Source organism: Marmota flaviventris, chromosome 6 (assembly GCF_047511675.1).
Source record: "Marmota flaviventris isolate mMarFla1 chromosome 6, mMarFla1.hap1, whole genome shotgun sequence".
NCBI classification, from domain to species: domain Eukaryota; kingdom Metazoa; phylum Chordata; class Mammalia; order Rodentia; family Sciuridae; genus Marmota; species Marmota flaviventris.
In genome coordinates, this window is record NC_092503.1 from 133,516,822 (window position 1) to 133,536,827 (window position 20,006).

The 20,006-nt window shown below is 41.3% G+C and overlaps 1 pseudogene; it reads right to left on the minus strand.

Annotated features, from left to right (window-relative positions):
• Nucleotides 1–18,245: 18,245 nt before the first annotated feature.
• LOC139706174 (E3 ubiquitin-protein ligase SH3RF1-like) lies at nt 18,246–19,784 on the minus strand (annotated as a pseudogene).
• Nucleotides 19,785–20,006: the final 222 nt, after the last annotated feature.

The window sequence follows — 20,006 nt, forward strand, 5'->3', positions numbered from 1 at the left end:
TAGAGTAGTTTTAATTTGCATTTCTCTGGTTGCTAGAGATAGTGAGCATTTTTTTTTTCATGTATTTTTTGATTCTTCAAGTCCTTGGCCCATTTGTTGATTGGGTTATTTGTTTTTTTGTTGTTTAAATTTTTGAGTTCTTCATATACTCTAGAGATTAGAGCTCTATCTGATGTGTGAGGAGTAAAAATTTGTTCCCAGGATGTAGGCTCCCTATTCTCCTCACATATTATTTCTCTTGCTGAGAAAAAAACTTTTTAGGTTGAATTCTTCCCATTTGTTGATCCTTGTGCTTTAGGTGTCTTATTAAGGAATTTGCATCCTGCCCCCCCCCCCCCCCCGTGAGAAAAACAGACATTTAACACAGTTTATATATGAAACCTGTGAACTTCAGGGATCCCTGTGGGTTGCCTGTCTCCAGGTCAGACACACCGTCCTGTACTTACTCAATACAGGTTTAGAGACCCTTGAAGGCTCTCCTATAACCATGAGAGCCAGTGCTTCATAGTCAGCAGGCCAATTCCAAGTCTCCAGGTCACATAGATGACATATCCCTATGGTGCTGACTTCCCCCCAATCAGTTCATCTCCTGCCTTCACATACTCACTGGTTGTCATTTAGCTGGAAGGCCCTGTTTCATAATGGGAATTTTCTAGCATTTGCCTTAGTGGTTCAGAGTTCTTGGAGAGGGGCCTGGCCTTTCCTAATCCCCAGAACTCTCTCTGGGTACTCTTCACATGGTCCTGTTATTCCTGGCTCTGAGTGTGCTTTTTGCAGATGGTGGTGTACTGAAGCTCATACCACATTCACTCTGTGTCCTCTTCCTTATAGCACTTAACAAGGTACTGAGAGTTGGTTTGAAAAATGACCCAAAACTTCATGACCATATGGTTAGGAAAACCTAGGGGTTGGAGGTGATGATAGTCTGGAGAGAAACCAATTCCTCCTAGGGAAACACATGCACAATGTAACTTCATTTTAGTAAAATGACATCCTGCACACCAAAACCAAGTAATTCTGGATGGATTTCAGAGAGTTAAAAAAATGAACGGAAAACAGAAGTAGAACATAAAATTGAATAGTTTTTCAATTTCTGCTTGGGAGCCAGTTCTCACTGTCAGATCACACTGTGCTCTAGCTGGGGATCATGAATATATCACATGAGGTGAGAGATATAGAAGTTACTTGTCTTGTTGTGACACAGTACATTTCCTTAGTCTTTTATGAGGGAAAAATTACACATTTCCTTTAAATATTGCTCCTAATGAATGCTGTGCTAGGGCTGTTCTGCCTCAGCCAATAAAGACCTGGGCTTTGTTCAGAGGTAACCAAGATTTTTAGAAAAAGGCTAAGCAGCAGAGAGAGAGAGATACATATCAAATCAGTTGTCAGAACAGGACTCCACCATGACTATAAATGTTGAGCAATCACTTCTGGCTCTGTGTTTTTAGTATCTGTGCTGCCTCTCCACCTGGTGGTCTCTAAATGATAAGCTGGCTTTTGACATTGGCCTGCATGAGGACACCACAGGTGAGGACTTGGGGATGGTGGAGATCCTGGCTGGGGTTGGGTTGGACGATTGTGTGAGACGCATGGAAGATGCATTAGACCAATGTCCTCATGGGTAGAATCAGGAAAAAGTGCTTTCTTCTTGACATATTGATAGAGGAAGGAAGTCTGAATTTATCCTTATGGCAATCCCCATATAGTTAGTTAGATATTCAAGCTAGGTTTCAAACTCTATTCTTCCATGAGTTTGGAAGGGAAAACTAGTACTTACTATTCAGCTTACTGGGTGTTAACTATCGTACTGTGCACTAGGTAGTTTATAAAATATCACCACATATCTCACATTTTAATCAGACTTTAAGTATACACATGTAAGGTCCTCAATGTCAACATACAAACAAAAAGTAGAGAATGAGAACCTTCATCATTTCTCTGACCATAAGCCATTACGCTGAATTGAATATCTGTTAAGGAGATGTGCATTTCCATGATTTTGAAACAAAAAAATAGGTATATATTAACATACTTATACTTTTGGAAAGTCAAAATAAGTGAACTCTTCTCAGTTCTCTGAGGACTTTAGACTGAATTGATAAAATTCTGTGCAGTATGGATCTTTATTTTTTTTTTACAAAGAGTATGCATGGCTTTTTCTAATTAAAAAGCCATGAGACCAAGTAGAAAAAAAGAATTGAAGTAGTCCAATTTTGTTCCTTTCAGGAGAGGATTCAGTCCATCCTCTCACTCCTTCCAGAAATGCTTTCTGCTGTGTTGTGAGTGTAGCTCTATGGTGGAGCCCTTGCCCAATGCATAAGGCCCCGGGCTTCAGTCCCTGGTGCTGCAGAAATAAGTAAAGCAAAACAATAGCAAACAGGGCTAGAGTTGTAGCTCTGTGGCAGAGCACTTGCCTAGCTCCTGTGAAGTACTGGGTTCAAATCTCAGAACCACATTTATTTATTTTTATATGTATTATCTCATTTAATTCTTACAATAGTTCTACAGTCCTAGATACCATCATTTTCTGTATTCTACAAATCACAAAATTTAGAGAGTTAAGATAACTGACCAAATTATGTTCTTACTTTTTAGGGACAGTGGGAAGTTGAGGATGCAGGATTAAAATCCTTGTCTATGACTTCAACAAAAAATAAAAGTCTCTCAACCCTTGTACATTTTACTACCTTTCATTTATATGTCAGAACCACATTTAAATAAATAAATAAAATTAAGGCTCATTGGCAAATAAATAAATAAATACCAACAGCAAACATTTTCTGGAATGCTGTTGCACAGTAAAGTGATGAGTATTGATAACAGTAAGATATGGTATATTTCAACAAGGTGGAAGAAAAGAGCCCACATTTTTTCACCATATAAAAAGGGGAAATGTTTAAGGAGGAGGTGTCTTTAACCTGATTTAAACATTGTACCTTATTTGGGGTATCAAATCATCACATGGTACTCTCTAAATACATAGAATCTTTACATTTTATATATATATATATATATATATATATATATATATATATATATATATATATATATATATATATATATAATCAGTTAGCTACCAATTTAAAATATTTTTCATATTCTCTGAAGTTTTGTAAACAAAACATGATTAAAACATTATTTATAAATAAATAACTTCTGAGAATCCTAGGCATTCTCATTTTTATATCATTTTTCATAGGCTCAGTAATATTTCTGTATTTTCTCTAGGGTTTTGGTATTCTCATTTAATATATTTTGGCACACTGTAAAATGAAAATTAAAGTCAAGGTTGCTCTTCAGCAGACATATAAGACAGGTTCTGGAAATTGTGTTCCCATGATAAGATGTTAAGATAATACAGTAAGTCCCTCCCCCTGCATCCGATCCCTTGTGATACTCTGCACCCCCATAGATCTACTTTTTCTGATTTACTGGATTATTTATTGTATTTATTACAAGGCAGGTGACTATTTTTCTTGTTTATTGATGTATCTTAAGCTACTGTGAAACAATAGTCGGCAAATAGTGGTTACAGTATAAATGCTTGTATGAGTGAATGCAAAACTAACTTCAACTCTAAAATGTGGATTTGGTGAATAAAGATAAGGAATTCTGCCAGGTGACCTGCAAGTAAGAGAGATTGTATAAGGAAAGCATCATGAGGCACAGGCTACATATTGATGCTAAGGATGCTTCAGAAATATTATGGGATTACTCCTTCATTGACTCATGCAAAATTAACTTTTTGAGTGCATACAGTATGTTACTTGGAGCTGGGAAAACCAGGACAACTGCCCCTGAAGGACAGGAGATTTTCTACCTCAGGGGCAAGTCTTTTGGGATAAAGGTCAAGGCAAGGTATAGATCCCCATCTGAGCTACTCTTTTCCTTGGCGCTGAATGTAGATTTAAATGCAGAAGTACATGGAAAATGAAATCCCCTTTTCTTAACAAATAAGATCACTGGGAATCAGCGGTTTCTTAAAGCAGAAACGATTTTGCTTTCCCTCTTTTCCCAAAGCAGCATATTTCTGGTCTCACCAATCAAATAACCATGTGAGTTGGGGGAGGAGGCAGATGCATTTGTCCCAGGGATCAGTTCCCTCACTCCCAGGGCAGGTGGCTATAGACTCCCCAGTCCCCACCCTGTAACAACTGAAGCTGCAGACAGCCTTCCTTCCAAGAGCACCTTCCCAGTGGGTGATTTGGTGACACAGGGGAACCAGGACTCTTCTGGGGTCTAGACTGACAGTTTCCCTGGACCAGGTAAATGCTGCCTGTTCCTGCATTGCCTGCTGGGACCTGGCCAGGCACCCTCAGCTAATGGGATAACAGAAACAAAGTTACAGTCCCCTGCCAGGGACAAGAATGCAGGCCAGGGGAACTGGGACTGTCATTGCTGCAAAGCAGATTTCTCTGACATCTCAATGCATATTGCTGTTTTTCCCCAGTCGTGACCAATAACATCCTAAGGGGAAAGAATTTTTTATTTTCTGGTTGTGCAACAAAGGAAGGAGAAACACAGGCCTGACCTTGTGTCTCCTATTTATTTCTTTAAAAAAAAAATTCTCTTGTTCTGCAAGGGATGGAATCCAGGGCCTCACACATGCCAGGCAAGTGCTGTGCCCCTGAGCTCCACCCCAGTGCCATCTTCTCTTTCTTTATGCTCCATTCAGTAGTCATCAGCTGTGCTGGTTCTTAATTCCACTGCATCCAGAACCTGGCCTCCACTCCATGCCTCCATTGCTCTGGCCTCCCTGGTCAAGCTGTGGTCTCTCCTGGTGGCTGGGATGACCCCAGTGGGTTCCTGGCTTCTCCACCTCTAGATTACTATCTGTAGGAAAAGACCAGTGGAGGGTATACTTCCAATCCTTTCCTTTTTAAATGAAGCACTGCCACTACTAAAGTTTGAATCTGGAATGATCCCTACAGGCCCAGGTGAGAAAGCTTTGGTCACAGCCACAGGTGCTATTGGGAGGAAGTGGGACCTTTAAGTGGGGGCGGGTGCTAGTGGGGAGCTTCCTGTTAAGGGCCTCCTTTCAGGGGACTGAGAAACCCTGGTCTCTTAATTTCCCACTCTCTGCTTCCCAGCTACCATTAAGTGAGTCACTTGCCACCATGCACTGCCAGGGTGATATATGCTTTCACCCCAGGTCCACGAACAACAAGGCAACCAACCATAGAGTGAAGCCTGCAAACAATCAGCCAGAATATACCTTTGTCTTTCTAAGCTGATTACCTCAGATATTTGTCACAGTAATGGAAGGCAATATAAGTACAAAGTAGGGGAGGAGACTACAGAGAAAAAGGTGTGACTTAGTGAAAAATTATGTGAAACACCCCAGAACAAATTCAGAAACAGCACCTTGTCAGCATCCCACATGGCTGCATCCTAGCCCTAGTCCCTCCTCCCTCCAGAAGTAACCAGCCCCAGGGCCCACATGCTCAAGGGCTAAGACAGACACCCCATGCACCACTTGGTATGTCTTCGTGCAGTTCTTGGTTTGCAGGTTCCCTTCCCTGTGTGTCTTTTCCTTGGTCTCTTTGTTATAGTGGCTGGCCCTGGGTCCCATGGAGGTCCTCACATCTGGTTTTTGCTAATTCATATTTAGAATATAGTACACACCTCATTTATCTTTCCTCCACATCTCTTGCAAAATGGCAACTGGATGTACAGACCTGTTCAGAGTGATCTGTGATGCTGAAAAAAGTTCTGAATTTTAAAGTAGATATTGGGACCTGAGGGAAATAACATTAGAAACAAGATCACGATGCTAATGTCCACCAATTGAAGCTCATCAGGCTGTCACCTAGAGTCAGTTTACCTAGATTTCTGGTGGCTCCACAGCCACACAGAAGCATCTCAGAAAGAAACATGGAGCAGTGACCCTTAGAAGATTCTGTCTTCTATACAATGACTCCAAGATGTGAGTCAGGACAGGGTCAAGAAGTGAGGCAGCTTGGTGATTGAGCATCTTAACTACTTTTGTCTCAGGAGTGGGAAGATTACTGGAGAGTCACAGTCCATGTTGGTAAAGAGGCATCTGTCACTCATGTAAGAAAAAGGTTGGACTCAGTGATTTCTATTGCCTCAGAGTCAGTCTCCACATAGTTTTTGATATGACCACCATGTGGTCCTGCCTGAGGTTTTCATTCTATTAGCAGTGCTTTTGTTGACTTGGGGAGATCATGGACTAGCCACCTATTATCAGGAATGCCATTTCCCTTTCTCAGTTCCTTTCAGGGTCTAGATGAAAAAACACTGACTTTATTTTATCAAAGGCCATATTGCTGAAGGCCTTGAGTTTCAGTGAGAGGAGGTTTATACCTAGTAAGGTACGTGATATATAGAGAGGAGGTACCTCGTATCTCAAAACTCATGTGTGAGACAACATAGAATTGTTCAGAGGTGAAATGATTATATCCTGAGAGCTGTAACATAATCAGGGGATTAATCAATTCGGTGGGTTAATAATTTGAAGGGGTCAATGGGTGATTATTATAGGTGAGTATGATGTAAGCAGGTCATTGGGGGTGTACGTTTTTGTTTATATTTTGTCCCTGGCTAGTGAAGCTCCCTCTCTCCCTCTCTCTCCCGGTGGCCATGAGCTGAGAAGCATTCCTCCACCTTCTAATATGATGTTCTGCCTCACCTCAGGCCCAGAGTGATGGAGTCGGCCAGGCATGGACTGAAGCACTGAAACCATGAGCTGGAATAAGCTTTTCCTCCTCTAGGGAGTTTATCGGGTATTATGGTGATAGTGATGGTAAGTAAACTAACAAGAGTGGTTAAAGATCCACCAGCACAATTGGGTGCTAGAGTGCTCATCTGAGCATCATGCTTGAGGATTCAGCATCTGTCATTATTTGGGGAGACAGATGATCTGAGGCAGGTCTAGCAAGATGCAGTTCCAGAGGTGCACCTGAGGGGAAGAAAGGACGAGACTGCAGCCCAGGTAGGACACTGGCAAAGAAGGGAGTGAGTGGGGAAGCCGAGGTCTGCCTCTGGACCGTGCCCACTTCTCTGCCTGCTGCATGGTTTTTCTAGGCAAAATGGAAAGGAATGGTGAGTGGTCAAACCAGTCCTGGCTCTCCCAGTCACTTGATCAGACTCCTCTGGGCTCCTTTTGGTGAGGGCTGCCCATGACCTCACGCTGGCCAATGGGGTTCTGGGAAAGGTTCTTATATCTTGTCAAAATAGGAGTATAAAGAGGTTGCTCGCTAAATGGCCATTTCCCCTTCTTCTGTGCAAACCTGGGGTAGGTAATGCCTGGTGTCATCCTTCCAGGTTTTGTTCTGTATTTCTCGGCATTTTCAGAACTTACTTAGTTGAGAATGTGGTTCATTGTAGCCCAAAGCATCCCCATCACAGTGCCAGAGTCAACTGGACTGTCTGAGGTGGCAATACCCCTGGCCATGGAGTCTGAAGAGGTATGGGAAGCTGGGGGAAGAGCTGTACTGGGGATGGATAAAGGAAAAGAAAACTTTGTTAGAATCTAACAGGGGGTATGTTGACAGTGAATATCAAGATCTGAGTCTTGGGACAGAGGCTACAGCCCGTGAGGAAGCAGGCAGAACCCTGGCCCAAGGCTGTGGGTTATGTCACAAGAGAGGAATCCAGCAAGTGATCAGGGATACTTGGTAAAGAGGGACGAATTGTTCTCCACGTTTTCAGATACTGCTGTTAGGCATTGTTGAGATCAGGGCCTGGCTGTTTTTTTGTACTTCCAATTCTTGCCAGGAAAATAAACCACATCCCTTGTAACTATACAGCTACTGCCACTCTTCACAGGGGATTTTCTTTCTCCTTTTCTGTGCCTTTGTTTTCTACTTTTTTCTTCCTTTGCATTTTTCAGTGTTCCAAATGCAGCTGTCACCATACTCTCTAAACACCTGTGCATCAGCAGGGTGGCCTGCAGGTGGAATACAGCTTGTGCAAGCAGGAGGAGGAGGAGGGCATGGAGGTGTGGGGAGCAGGGCTATAACTGTGGATCAGGAAGCTCCGGCCTCATCATGAGTCAGAGTTCAAGGGTGGGGAGGAGGCCTGGGAGGACCCCTGGTCTGCTAACCCCTCTCTCTTTTAAAATATCCACCTCTAGTGACGTTGAAGCAAGAACAGATGTGGGGAAAGTGAGTCACAGAGTTGTCCATTTTTCCAGAATCAGGGATGAAGTTGGCATCGGAGCCATATCTACTTCTCGGTCTTGCTCTCTTCCCTTCCTATCACTGAGAATTAGATGAATAATCAAAGAGGGCTCGCTTCATTATACTTGCTGTTGATTCTGGAACCAAGACAAAGATGACAGGAGTCTTGTATGTTCAAATAGTGTGCTTCAGCTTGGTGTCCTGTCACATGGAGCCTGAGGCAGAAGTTCAAAGCCAGCTTCACACATGCAGATTTTGAAGATAAAGCTGGAGTCAGGTGGAGTGCTGGTGCCTGATGGAAAATCAGATCTAAAGAGGCAAATTTGAAGTTGTGGACAATTGGCCCAGAGTCACTTGGGCCAAGAGGGGGGGTCTTATGGATAGTTGGAGGAAAATAAGGATCCCACTAGGTGGGCTAGGGCACCGCTACTCATGTTGGTGTAACCCTTACTTTTCTGTATTTTATTAAAATTGTGTAATAGGACACACATCCAGAAGGAGCACATGCCTTTATGATCATTGACAGGCAGTTGAAATGGACACTCAGGTGCCACATTAGGATGCAGGGGCTCCTGGCATGCTTTTGTCATCTTGCCCAAACACAGCCTCTAAAGTTATCACTTGGTGATTTAGGCAGGGGCTTCCTGTGTTCCTCTGTTTCCATGCTGCCCAATGCTGCTCACTAATGTCACATCTGAGTTTCACCTGATTCAGACTTCATGTACATTCTTCCATGTCTGATGTTGCTGGATGTGGCTTCATCCTGTCAGTCATGGTGCATAGTGTGCCTTCAGGTGGGCATGCCCAAGTGCGTATCTGTGCTGCAAGTGGCTGCTTGGATCATCTGCAGGCCTAGGGACTCTTCCCCATACCATGGTACTGTGGTGGAGACCTTTAACATGTGTCCCATGGCATTTCTGCTGAGGATACACCAAGAGTGCATTGCTGGGACCCAGAATCTCCATAACATCAATTCCATTAGACAAGCTTCTCTTCACAAGGTAGGGCACGCAGATGCTCCGTGGACATGGTGGATTCCCGTCACTTATGTCCTCACCAATGCTTCTCAGGAGCTTCTGTGCTCACTCAGGTCCCTCCAATAGGCCACAGGCTTCCTTGTATACATGGAGGCCAGGCCAGGTTGAGCCTCTTCAGGCAGCAGTGGGGACAGTGTGTCCTGTCTACTCAGCAGGCCAGTCCTCAGAATGGCTTAGAAAAGCATCCCTGGAACTCCCATCTTGGCTGCCCCTCTTGCTAACTGTGTAATCATGGGTGATTTATTTAACCTCCCTGTGCCTCCATGTCCTTGAGTGTGGACCATTGGTGAGAACATGTGCTTCCCTGGGCCATCTTGATTATTAACAAGTGATCACTGCAGAACATTTGGAAGGAGGCAAGTATGCCGTAGGGGATCCATATCTGTGAGCCAGAACTGGAAACTTCCTAGAGCACAGTGATGATTATGTTCTACAGATGGCTTAGAAGACAGAAATGGGTCCTGTTTCACAACACTGATAGAGCTCTGTGTGTCTAAGTTTGTCACTTATCAGCCTATCCAAGCTGAGTCCAGGTGAAGGAGTTGGCTGTTTCAAGGACCTGTGTTCACCTGCTCTTCATCACAGTGACCAAAATGTCCCACAATAACAATTTACAGGAAGAAAGCTTTATTTAGGCTCATGGGTTCACAGATCTCAGTCCATGGTTGGCCCAACTCTTATGCTCTGGGCCTAATAGTGAGGCAGAAGATTATACAGCAGGGTATAGCTAGGACATCTGTTCAGCTCATGGCAACTGAGAATCAGAGAGAGAGAGGGAGGAGCTTGGCGGACAAAATATAATCCCCAAGGGCATGTCCCCAGTGACCTACCTTCTCTAGCCATGCCCCATCTGGGTATGGTTACCACCCAGTACAGTAGACTTCAAATCCATCAAATGGATTAATCCATTGATTAGGGTCATGGTTCTTGTATTGTAATCATTTCATCTCTGAACACTGCTACCTTGCCTATCAAAAGCTTTTAGGAGGACACTACACATCCAAACGATAACAGGGCTGGTCACTCTTTCAAGAGCAAGAGTGCTTCCTCTCCATGAGGTGTTCAGAGGACAGCAACAGGCTGGGAAAGGAGCACATGGGCTTCTGGTCCACTCTCACCTGGTCTTGTGACTAGTAGGTGGCCATAGTGGCCAGGGCTAGTACTTCCTTTTGTCACAATGCACAGATGAAATTGCTTCAGGGTTTCAGGCAGCTGAGGATGTGATGGTACTGAAGTCGAGTGGATGGTTGCAGGACCTAGCAATGGGAAAGACCGCAGCCCATCCAACACTGGTTCAGTTCAAGTTCATTTTCAATCTTCTGATCACATCAGGAGGAAGTTTCAGGGTAGTCCTGGGAGTGCTGAATCACTAACATGTGTGTGTCTTTTTGGGGGGAAAAAGGAGAAAACTGGCCTTACCCAGAGCCACCAGAGCCCATGACTGTGCAGAATGTATCATTAAAGTTTGTCTTCATTGGCTAGGATTCTCTTCTCACTGACCAGCATCTGAGGGCTGTGGCTGGGTGTCATCCATGGGGCATGAGTCTCTGCAGCTACTCAAAGATTAAGTCCAATGGAGTCACATCAGCCTTTGAAAACTCTTAAAGAGCCTGGCAAGCAAGGTCCTGCATACCTAACCCTGAGCAACTGACCCAATGATACTCAGCTTATGACAAAGGACACATGAGCAAACTCGGGTGATGGTACATTTTTAAATGCTTTCTTTCAATTTAGCCCACACATCATTAAATCCACCCTTGTAAAGCAATCCTCTCTCCCTCCTCAGGATATGCATCCTGCGCACAGCCCCAGAGGTCTTAGCCATCACCACCATCTAGTTTGATGACAATGTCACTGATTTTCAAACTGTGTGGTTTCACCTTTGGTAAGGAGATGCACTTCCTAGTTTGAGGCCCTGGAGGAAGCTCTGAGCTTTATCCCACTACCTGCTTTTACTCTTCTCTGCCTTAAGAGTTGCTTTTGAATTGCTTTGATTCATCGGTGTTATTTGTAAATTTTAGGTTTGAAAATCTATGGTTTGCAATTTTTAGGAAAAAGCTTAAAAAGTTCTGGCTTAGGGAGTTCTATTGTTTTGGAAGTTTCTTTTAGTTTTAACAGTCCCTGATTATCTGTACCCATTTTCTTACCTGCATGATAACATACATCCTGCCTGATAACCCCTCATACCATCTCTGAGATCTGTTGTAATCCCACAATTCCAGCCCCAGGGCTGGGAAAATCAGAGGATTTCATGAATGTCTGTCAAATCAATGAGTGGACTCTGGGCTAATTGCTGCCAGTGTGCAAGAAAGGCCAGGGACAGAGAAAGATTTTCACTATGTTGTAATAGGTCCTCAGTGACATTTCACTAACCATGTTGTATCCTACACTGAGCTTTGCATCTTAGCAAACTTTCTTTTTCTTAAAAACAAACAAGCAAACAAATAATAAAGGGGCCCTCAGTGATGGTGGTCATGATGACAAGAGGCAAAAATGCGTTTTATGCCAGAGGGTAGTGAGCATGGCCAGCTGACTCCATTAGATAGCTCCTCCTCTGATTTCCCAATGCCATTCTTTTCAAGTCTGTTCAGGCTTTTGCCACCTCCTCTGCACCCTTTCCATCAGTGGACCCTGCTCTTGCAATCTCACCTTTTCAGGCCTGTGCCTCAGCAACTCGCCCTCTACTGTTGGCACTCTGTGAGATACTGTGCCAGAAGGTTCTTGTTCTGTGCTGTGACTCAGTTCCGGTCACATGTTGAAGTTAAAATGCCTTATCACCACTGCTCAGAGAAGAGGACCATTGTCTTAGGAGCCTTTTGGTTAGACAAACATCTTTAGTGACGCAGCACATCCTGCAAATGCTGTTGTGGAGAGTGGGCTGTTGATGAAAAGCTACTAACAGGTAGTGGAGGACAGTTGACGAGCAGAAAGTCCCATACTGATTCAGTCTCTTGTTTTCTTTTTTTTGTTAGGCTTTAAATTTTTCTTTTCTTTTTTTTTTTTAATTTTTATTGTTGGTTGTTCAAAACATTACATAGTTCTTGATATATCATATTTCACACTTTGATTCAAGTGGGTTATGAACTCCCATTTTTACCCCGTATACAGATTGCAGAATCACATCAGTTACACAGTAGAGGATAGGAAAGGCAGCAGAATACAACAGACACTAGTATGGCAATATGTAAATCAGTCTCTTGTTTTCTACTGGTATGTTTCCTCTTTTCTAGAGAGATGCACACAGAGGCATGGTTGATTGTTCTCATCAACTGGGTTTAGCATGTCCCCAGTGACTGCATTTCATGGCACTGAACAGGCTTGCCTCTTCTCCACAGTGTTGAAATCATGGCAGAGGCCCCACACTGGGGGCCAAGAGACTAGGGTGGGATCCATGTGGTATCTGGTATCTGTCATCTTTTGTAGCACTTATGTTCTTCCTGCAGAGATGGTAATAGCCAGCATTTGTGTCTCATTTAATCTATCTGGCCTCTCCATGTTGTGTGTGTCTGTCTGGATTGAAATGGAACTTTGTATTCTAGGACCCCTTATCTCTGAGGCCCTACCTGTGTTTCACAGTTCAGGACATGTATAATCTGCTCCATTTTCTATGCAAATTATATACCCAGCCTGGCTCTCAGCAAGCAGCTTCTGTATCCCTCACAATAAATCAGTTGTGTTGTAACCAAGAAAATGCATGGAGTAATATTGCTTCGTTTTCTTTAATATATATATATATATATAACCTTATTTCCATATTAAAAATTTCCAGAAACTATATACCCTATTATTAAATTAGTAAAAGTTTTTTTTTGGATTTGATTTGATGAAACATAAGAGAACCAAACATCTCCTATTAATTGTAACTGTTGATTTTAAGGTACATCATATTTAGAACTTTAAATGTGAAAAACTTTATCTTGCAAAGACGGACATATTTATTTTAAGTAGCTTGCCTTTTTTTCATATAGTTCGATTAGGAGGTAAAAAAGCATCGCTCTAAAACACACATAATTAAGATTTGCAATATGAGATTAGAAGAAACTAAATTTGCATTGGTAATATGAGAATTTCTAGGGGAATTTTGTTGTTTAATTAACTAAATAATAGTACATTGTACTTGATAACTTAAGTTTTTTTTTTACTTGTCATTACACATTTGAGAAAAAAAACAAAGTTTATTTTTTTTGAGAGGGAGGGAGGGAGGGAGGGAGGGAGGGAGAGAGAGAGAGAGAGAGAGAGAGAGAGAGAATTTTTATGCTTTTTTAGTTTTTGACAGATACAACATCTTTATTTGTATGTGGTGCTGTGGATCCAACCCAGGCCCCATCATGCCAGGCAAGCATGCTGCTGCTTGAGCCATTTCCCCAGTCCCTAAGTTTAATTTTATCAAAACCAGAATCCATTTATATTAAAATAAAACTAGTATGAAAAAATGTGGCAGTCTGGCTGGGCAGCACTGCCCTCAGGGGCAAGCAGTTTACCTTATCACTTACCCGCAGGCGTTCCCTGCATGGGCCACCATATGCTGCAGTCTGGCTGGGCACAAATCAGGAGCCACTTGAAAATTCAAGCAGGAACAAAGTTTATTTTTAGAACCCACACTGTACACCACCCACTAGAACTGTCTAGGAACTCCATGAGGGCACCCTAGGGAGCAGGAACCTCTCCTTCTGGCAAAATGCCTGGCACCATCTTGACCTGGCCATTGCTTTCAACAAAAAAATTCAAGATATACAATACAAAGTCAGAGTACCTTATGAATTGTTCCCTTTATTAAATCCTTTTAACAGTTAGTTGAATGTTCTGAAATGCACAAAAAAAAAAAAAAAAAAAAAAACACCCAAAAAACAAAACAACAACAACAAAAACACCAAAAGAAACAAAATAACAACAAAAATGTACAATATCAGGAAGGTGGCCCATGCTTGTAATCCCAGTAGCTAGGGAGGTTGATACAGGAGGATGCTGAGTTCAAATCCAGCCTTAGCAGCAGGGAGGCACTTGGAAACTCAGTGAGACCTTGTCTCTGAATAAAATACAAAATAGGGCTGGGATGTGGCTCAGAAGGTGAGTACCCCTGAGTTAAATCTCCAGTAAAAAAAAAAAATAAATCATTTTTTGCTAACTTGTATTTTTAAACATTAAGGCTTCACTTTAAGAAAAGGATTTGTTTTTAGGAAATTTGTGAATGTAGCATGGGTGTGTGCATGTGAAGTATCGAAAATTCTTTCTTAAATTTCTTTTTTCCAGATTACAAGTAACTTCAGCAAAAATTCATTAAAATCATATCTAAAATGTGTGAATTATAGAATTCTTATTTATAACCTTTTTTAAGAGTAAAGTATTTAAATATTTGACCAAAATCACACTTAGAAGGCATCTTTTTTGATTTGTAATCCTGTGATTTTCTGGAATATCTAAACAATCTTCCAAATTAGATATCCCATTATACAAATACTACTTAAGTATTTAAGCATGTATTAATGAGACAGGGCACCTATAGTCTGATATTTTGGCTGTAAGTTTCTGAGGGTCCAGGAGCAATCCAACCCAGTTGTGACCAACTCGTGATAAAGCTGTGTGGTTGAGTGTAATGATAATGAACAGGTTGTTATGGCATCAAAGTGTGGGCCACCCACCCTGTGTGGAATTCAGGTGTAGAAGAAAGTAGATGCAGAAGTGGCGAAGGTTTCCCAGAGAGATACTGTTTTGGTCCAGCATTCCTGTTTGAGAGCCTTCAACTGGGTGAAGAGGGGCTATACGTAGCATGTGGAATGGGGCCCATCCCTAGATTTCTGTAGTTCTCAGCTCTGTTAAAATGTTGTGTACAGTATCTGTAAGATGATAGTGAGGAATGAGTTTCAGATGTATGTAGAGAGAGGATCATAGTCCAAGGTGAATTTTTTAATTGTATACATTTTATTCTAAGGACCTTTACAACAAGTTTTTGAAGAATTTCACGTAAAAGTATTATGAGTTTTGTGACCATGGATTTGATATGTGTCACTGGGGGAAGGAAAGGCAAGTTGCAATGTTGGTGGCACGAAGGTTATATATATATATACATATATATACATATATATATATATATATATATATGTGTATATATATATATATATATATGTATACATATATATATATATATATATACATATATATATATATATATACATATATATATATATATATATATATATATATATATATATAGTTGTTGTTGTTTTGTTTTGGTTGTAGTTTGACACAATACCTTTATTTAATTTTTATGTGGTGCTGAGGATTGAACCGAGCACCCTGCATGTGCTAGGTGAGCGCTCTACTACTGAGCCACAACCCCAGCTCCATCACATATTTCCTTCTAATTCTACTCAACATTAAAGAGTGTTGCCATCCAAGTTGAGCAGGACCATTTTCCTGTAGAAAATGTGGAAAATTAAAGTTCTCAAACATTTTTGCTTACTTATTTTTGTGGCTGTGATTCACCATATTTCTTATTTTTATTTTATTTTATTATCCATTGGAAGAAGACAGAGAATAAAGTTCACAATCAGGAAAAGAATCTATATCCACAGCCAGTGATCAGCCTTTGCACTCTCTGGAGAGACAAATAAATGGGAACCAAGAGATAGGGGACCATACTGATAGGAAAATGAACAAAATGGGATAAGTGAAGGAAAAAAGAGAAAAAGAAAGCCAAGAAGGGAATGCTGAAGGAATTGGGAGACATGTTCAGGTAAGTCGTTACCACCATAAACTGGAGCATCCTTAAATATACAGTCATGCCCTTAACAACAGGGATACCTCTGAGAAAAGCATCTTAGGTGGTTTCATCATTGTGCACACATCTTGGAACTTACATGGCATAGCCTACTTCATGCTCAGCTATGTGGTACATGCTATTATATATGTGGTCTTTGGTTTACCAAAATATTAGGTGGCATATGACTGTATATTATGGTGACATTTAAATAAAAAATGCAAGAAGCACCAGTTTGAAAAAAATATCTTTGAAGACAATGAAAATTCTTTTATCATTTCCAGCCTTAGCTACTGCACTTTTACTCTTTTCAGGATTTTGCTTTACTGATTTCAGCAGCTTTCAATATGATATCTTGCCAACAATGTAGATAACCCTGGGGAGGAAGGAGGGAGTCTTCTTTGTCTTCACTGTGTACAACAGGAAAAGGCCCATGGAAACAAAGGGCTATTAAAGTAGTGTTTGTTCTTTTTTTGTTTGGCACCAGTGGTTCATTATCTAGATTTAACCCAGAGTTCAAGTTGTGATATCATTTAAAGGTCGATTAATGACAAGTCTAATAAAAAATGTTACACATAGAGCTTTAATTAAGCTGTGTTGATTAATTTAATACTTATTACTTTTAGTCTGCAAAAATTGATTAAACGTAATGTCTGCCTAATTCTTGACAGTTGTTTTTGTGTCCCTACATTATACTCTAGGATTACATCATATCATTTTTTCCAAATCATTGCTGTACAATAAAAGTCACAAGTTGTTCAGAAGTTTCACTGAAACTCTCCCTTAAATGTTCATCTAAGGTGATTTATAATATTCAGGTGTTTAAAGTTAAATATAAAGATTTCCTGATTGTTTCATAAATTAAAGCCCTAAACATATCAAGATGATAGTTTAAAATTGAAATCATGTAGCACAGCCTCTTGACTTTTCAAAAAGGAGTTACCCTATGTTAAGAATCCCTTTCTTTTAACTTGTTGTTAATTGCAGAATGTGAAGAAGAGTTTTATTTTCATGGACTTAGGATCCTCATGTTGACCTCAATATCTCGGGGTGTTACAGGTATGTCAGATCTGGAAACGTGAGGAATCAGGACTCAGCCAGAAGGTCACACAACAAAGCAGATGTGTTCTGTAAATGTGTTAAGACAAGTGCATGAAAGAAGCAAACTATAGATCCATATTAACCTAAAATTTGGCCTGTTCAGAGTATTATCTTTGGTTTAAAATAGAATTCATTTCTCCAATCATTCAGAGCAGTGAGATATTCATCACTTTTATTAGACTTTTTCTTATTTATATACTGCTCCTTCTAAATCCATCTTCAGTCAAATCATCATTCTTCATTATATTCCATGTCCAAAAATTATTTATGGAACAAAATAGCTCTTACTGCTCCTGTGTTAGCCAGGGGGCTCTTCTTTCCATATATACAATCTGATGCCTCAGAAACTGGCACTACACAAAGCACAAGACACTGGCTGCTGTCCATCAATTAAAATTTAAGGAATTTGTGCTAGTGTCAACTTTAGAGAACAATAGGTAGAAGGAAACTTCCTGCAAGACTGCAGCATAGTCGCATTTCTAGGGCTCTCCTGAAGGCATATTGAAAACCAATGGCTTGCTACTTTTCATTCATCAACCAACATTTATCTGATGGATAAAAGGGTTCTGGACTTGGGGATGTAATGTGTAAACAAATTTCTAGTCTTTTGAGATTACCTTCATTATAAATCATCTTTGTCTGCAATTTGCAACTTCAATGGTCGACTTACAATTTGGGGCCAGAGGAGTAGACTTTGGGCAAAACGTATATTGTTTTAAAGGAACCATGAACACTTCATGACCCTCCTTTTCTTAAATGGCTTGCAGAATATTATATGAAGTTTTCTCCAGATCTAAATCCATAGATTTTACGTATAATATGTATGGAGAGCCAGCCTTGTAGTAAAAAATTTTGACCTATTTAAAAGTTCAAAAACCTGCTTACTCTTGAAAATCAAATTATATATTCTGGAGCAGGGACTGAAGTTTCTTTTCTTTCTTTATTTTTTTAAATTAGGCTAATATTCTTCTAGTACTTAAGAATCGCTGGTAAGGAAATCATAGATACCTAAACTTCTCTGGATACCTGGAATCATTGGTTTGCTAAAGTCAGCCCTCATTTATTTATTGATGGGATTAGTTTTTATAAATTTTAATTAACATACACATTTCCACAAAATTGACTGCGAGAATTTGTAATGAGATGGCATCAAATATGTAGATAAATTTGGGGAGAACTAATATCTTCATAATATTGAATCTTCTAACCTGTGAGCAGTGGATTTTGCCACGAGCCACGATACCATTCCAGCAGAAGCAGTACAGTACCTGGCAGGATGGACATGAGAGGACAGTGGTAGCCAGGAGAAGGGAGTGCTGGAAAGGGAGGATTCATAGTTCCATGGGCATCTGGAGAGAGGACTTCCGATGGGAAAATGAATAAGGGGCCAGTTGACACTGGGCTGCTTGGGTGTGGGGTCACAATGAACATGGCAGTACTCACACGAATCTGAGAAGGGGCACTAAAGGAAAGCTCAAAAAGTTCTCTGAACCTTGTGGCCGCTGAGGGTTGGTGGAGCTGATGAGGATAGGAACACTGATCTCCATGGAGTGGCAGTTGTGGGATGCATGAAAGGACTTGTTTGCCATGATGAGGGAAGTGAAAAAGTGGGGATTTTGGTGTTCTTTTTGGTGTCAGGAGTGCTTTGGGGCAGTGCTGCTCTGGGCAGCTGCTGAGGTACATGTTTAAGCATCAACTCCTGGCATGGGAGGCTTATCCCATTCTGTCAGCTGCTTAGCATCCAAGTTAAACTCAGTGTAGGAAATTAGAAATATTCCTATTTATTCTGCCAACATTCCTTCAGCACAGCTTATATGCACTCTTTGGATCACAGTCAGAACATCATCCTTAACAAATGGAAGGCGGTCATTATCTGCTGCTTTTTTTGTCTTTCACTTCAAAGTCATACAGTGCTTTGTACTGAGGCTGAGGGCTGAGGCAGTGTTTTAATAATCTGCACTAAGTTTGTTGGGGAAAAGCTATGGATCCCATTGACTTACCCTGTGGAACCAGTTTTCAACAACATGTCATCAAAAAATGATGATGTCTCATTTGCTGAATTTAAAGTCTCCAGGCTCCTTTTATTCATAGTTTCGTAATGCGTTAGGACACGGTAACAGGTATACCCCTCACTGGGGCCTCCAGCCTTGCACCCAAGGCTGCCATCCTCACTGGGATCTCTACAGATCTTTTGCACTACAATTAGCCATAGTGTTGCCCTGAATCCTTAATGCATTTGTTCAATTGGTTCCACTGCCGCCACTGGCTAGGATTCCAAGGCCTGTGATTGATGCCATCCAGAAGCCTGACCAGCAGGATGTTACCTGGAAGCGCATCATGGGAGCCAACAAGAGTCCTCCACTTGGAAAAACTGAGGGAACTTACGATCCCAGCAAACATGCTTTGCAAAACCTGTGCTGGCAAGGCAAGACTTTTCCAGAAGCACTGAGGACACTCCAAAGATCCAAGGAGACAGATTCAACCATCTTGATGTACTTTAATGAGAAAAGCCTTTAGAAATGTTCATTAGTTGTGTGCAGCTCTTATAATGATTTATGTAACATCCATGTTCTAATTTGCTCTTGTGTCTTGGCTCCTCCTCCTTGTTCTTGGTCCCCACAGTGGTGGCCATGGCCAATGCAGATTCCCCCCAGCCTTGCCTTCTGATCCCTGTTTCTCTGAAGCAGGCACAGTGGCCTCTGGATACTCGTCTCTGCTGCCCACCTCTATGCGCAGACACATTACACAAGTGTCACTGCCTCCCACTTGCCCAACCTTAAATGTTATTGTTTAAATCAATTGAATGCTCGGTGGGTTAAAAACCAATACATGAGAGATGGGATAGTACAAATTTCTATCCTGGCTTGAATATTTTGTGTCTGTGTGACTTTGGAAAAAGGACCTAACTTCTCTGCTTTCTTTTTCTCTGGTGGTAGTAATAGTCCCTGTCGTAGGGAACCACAG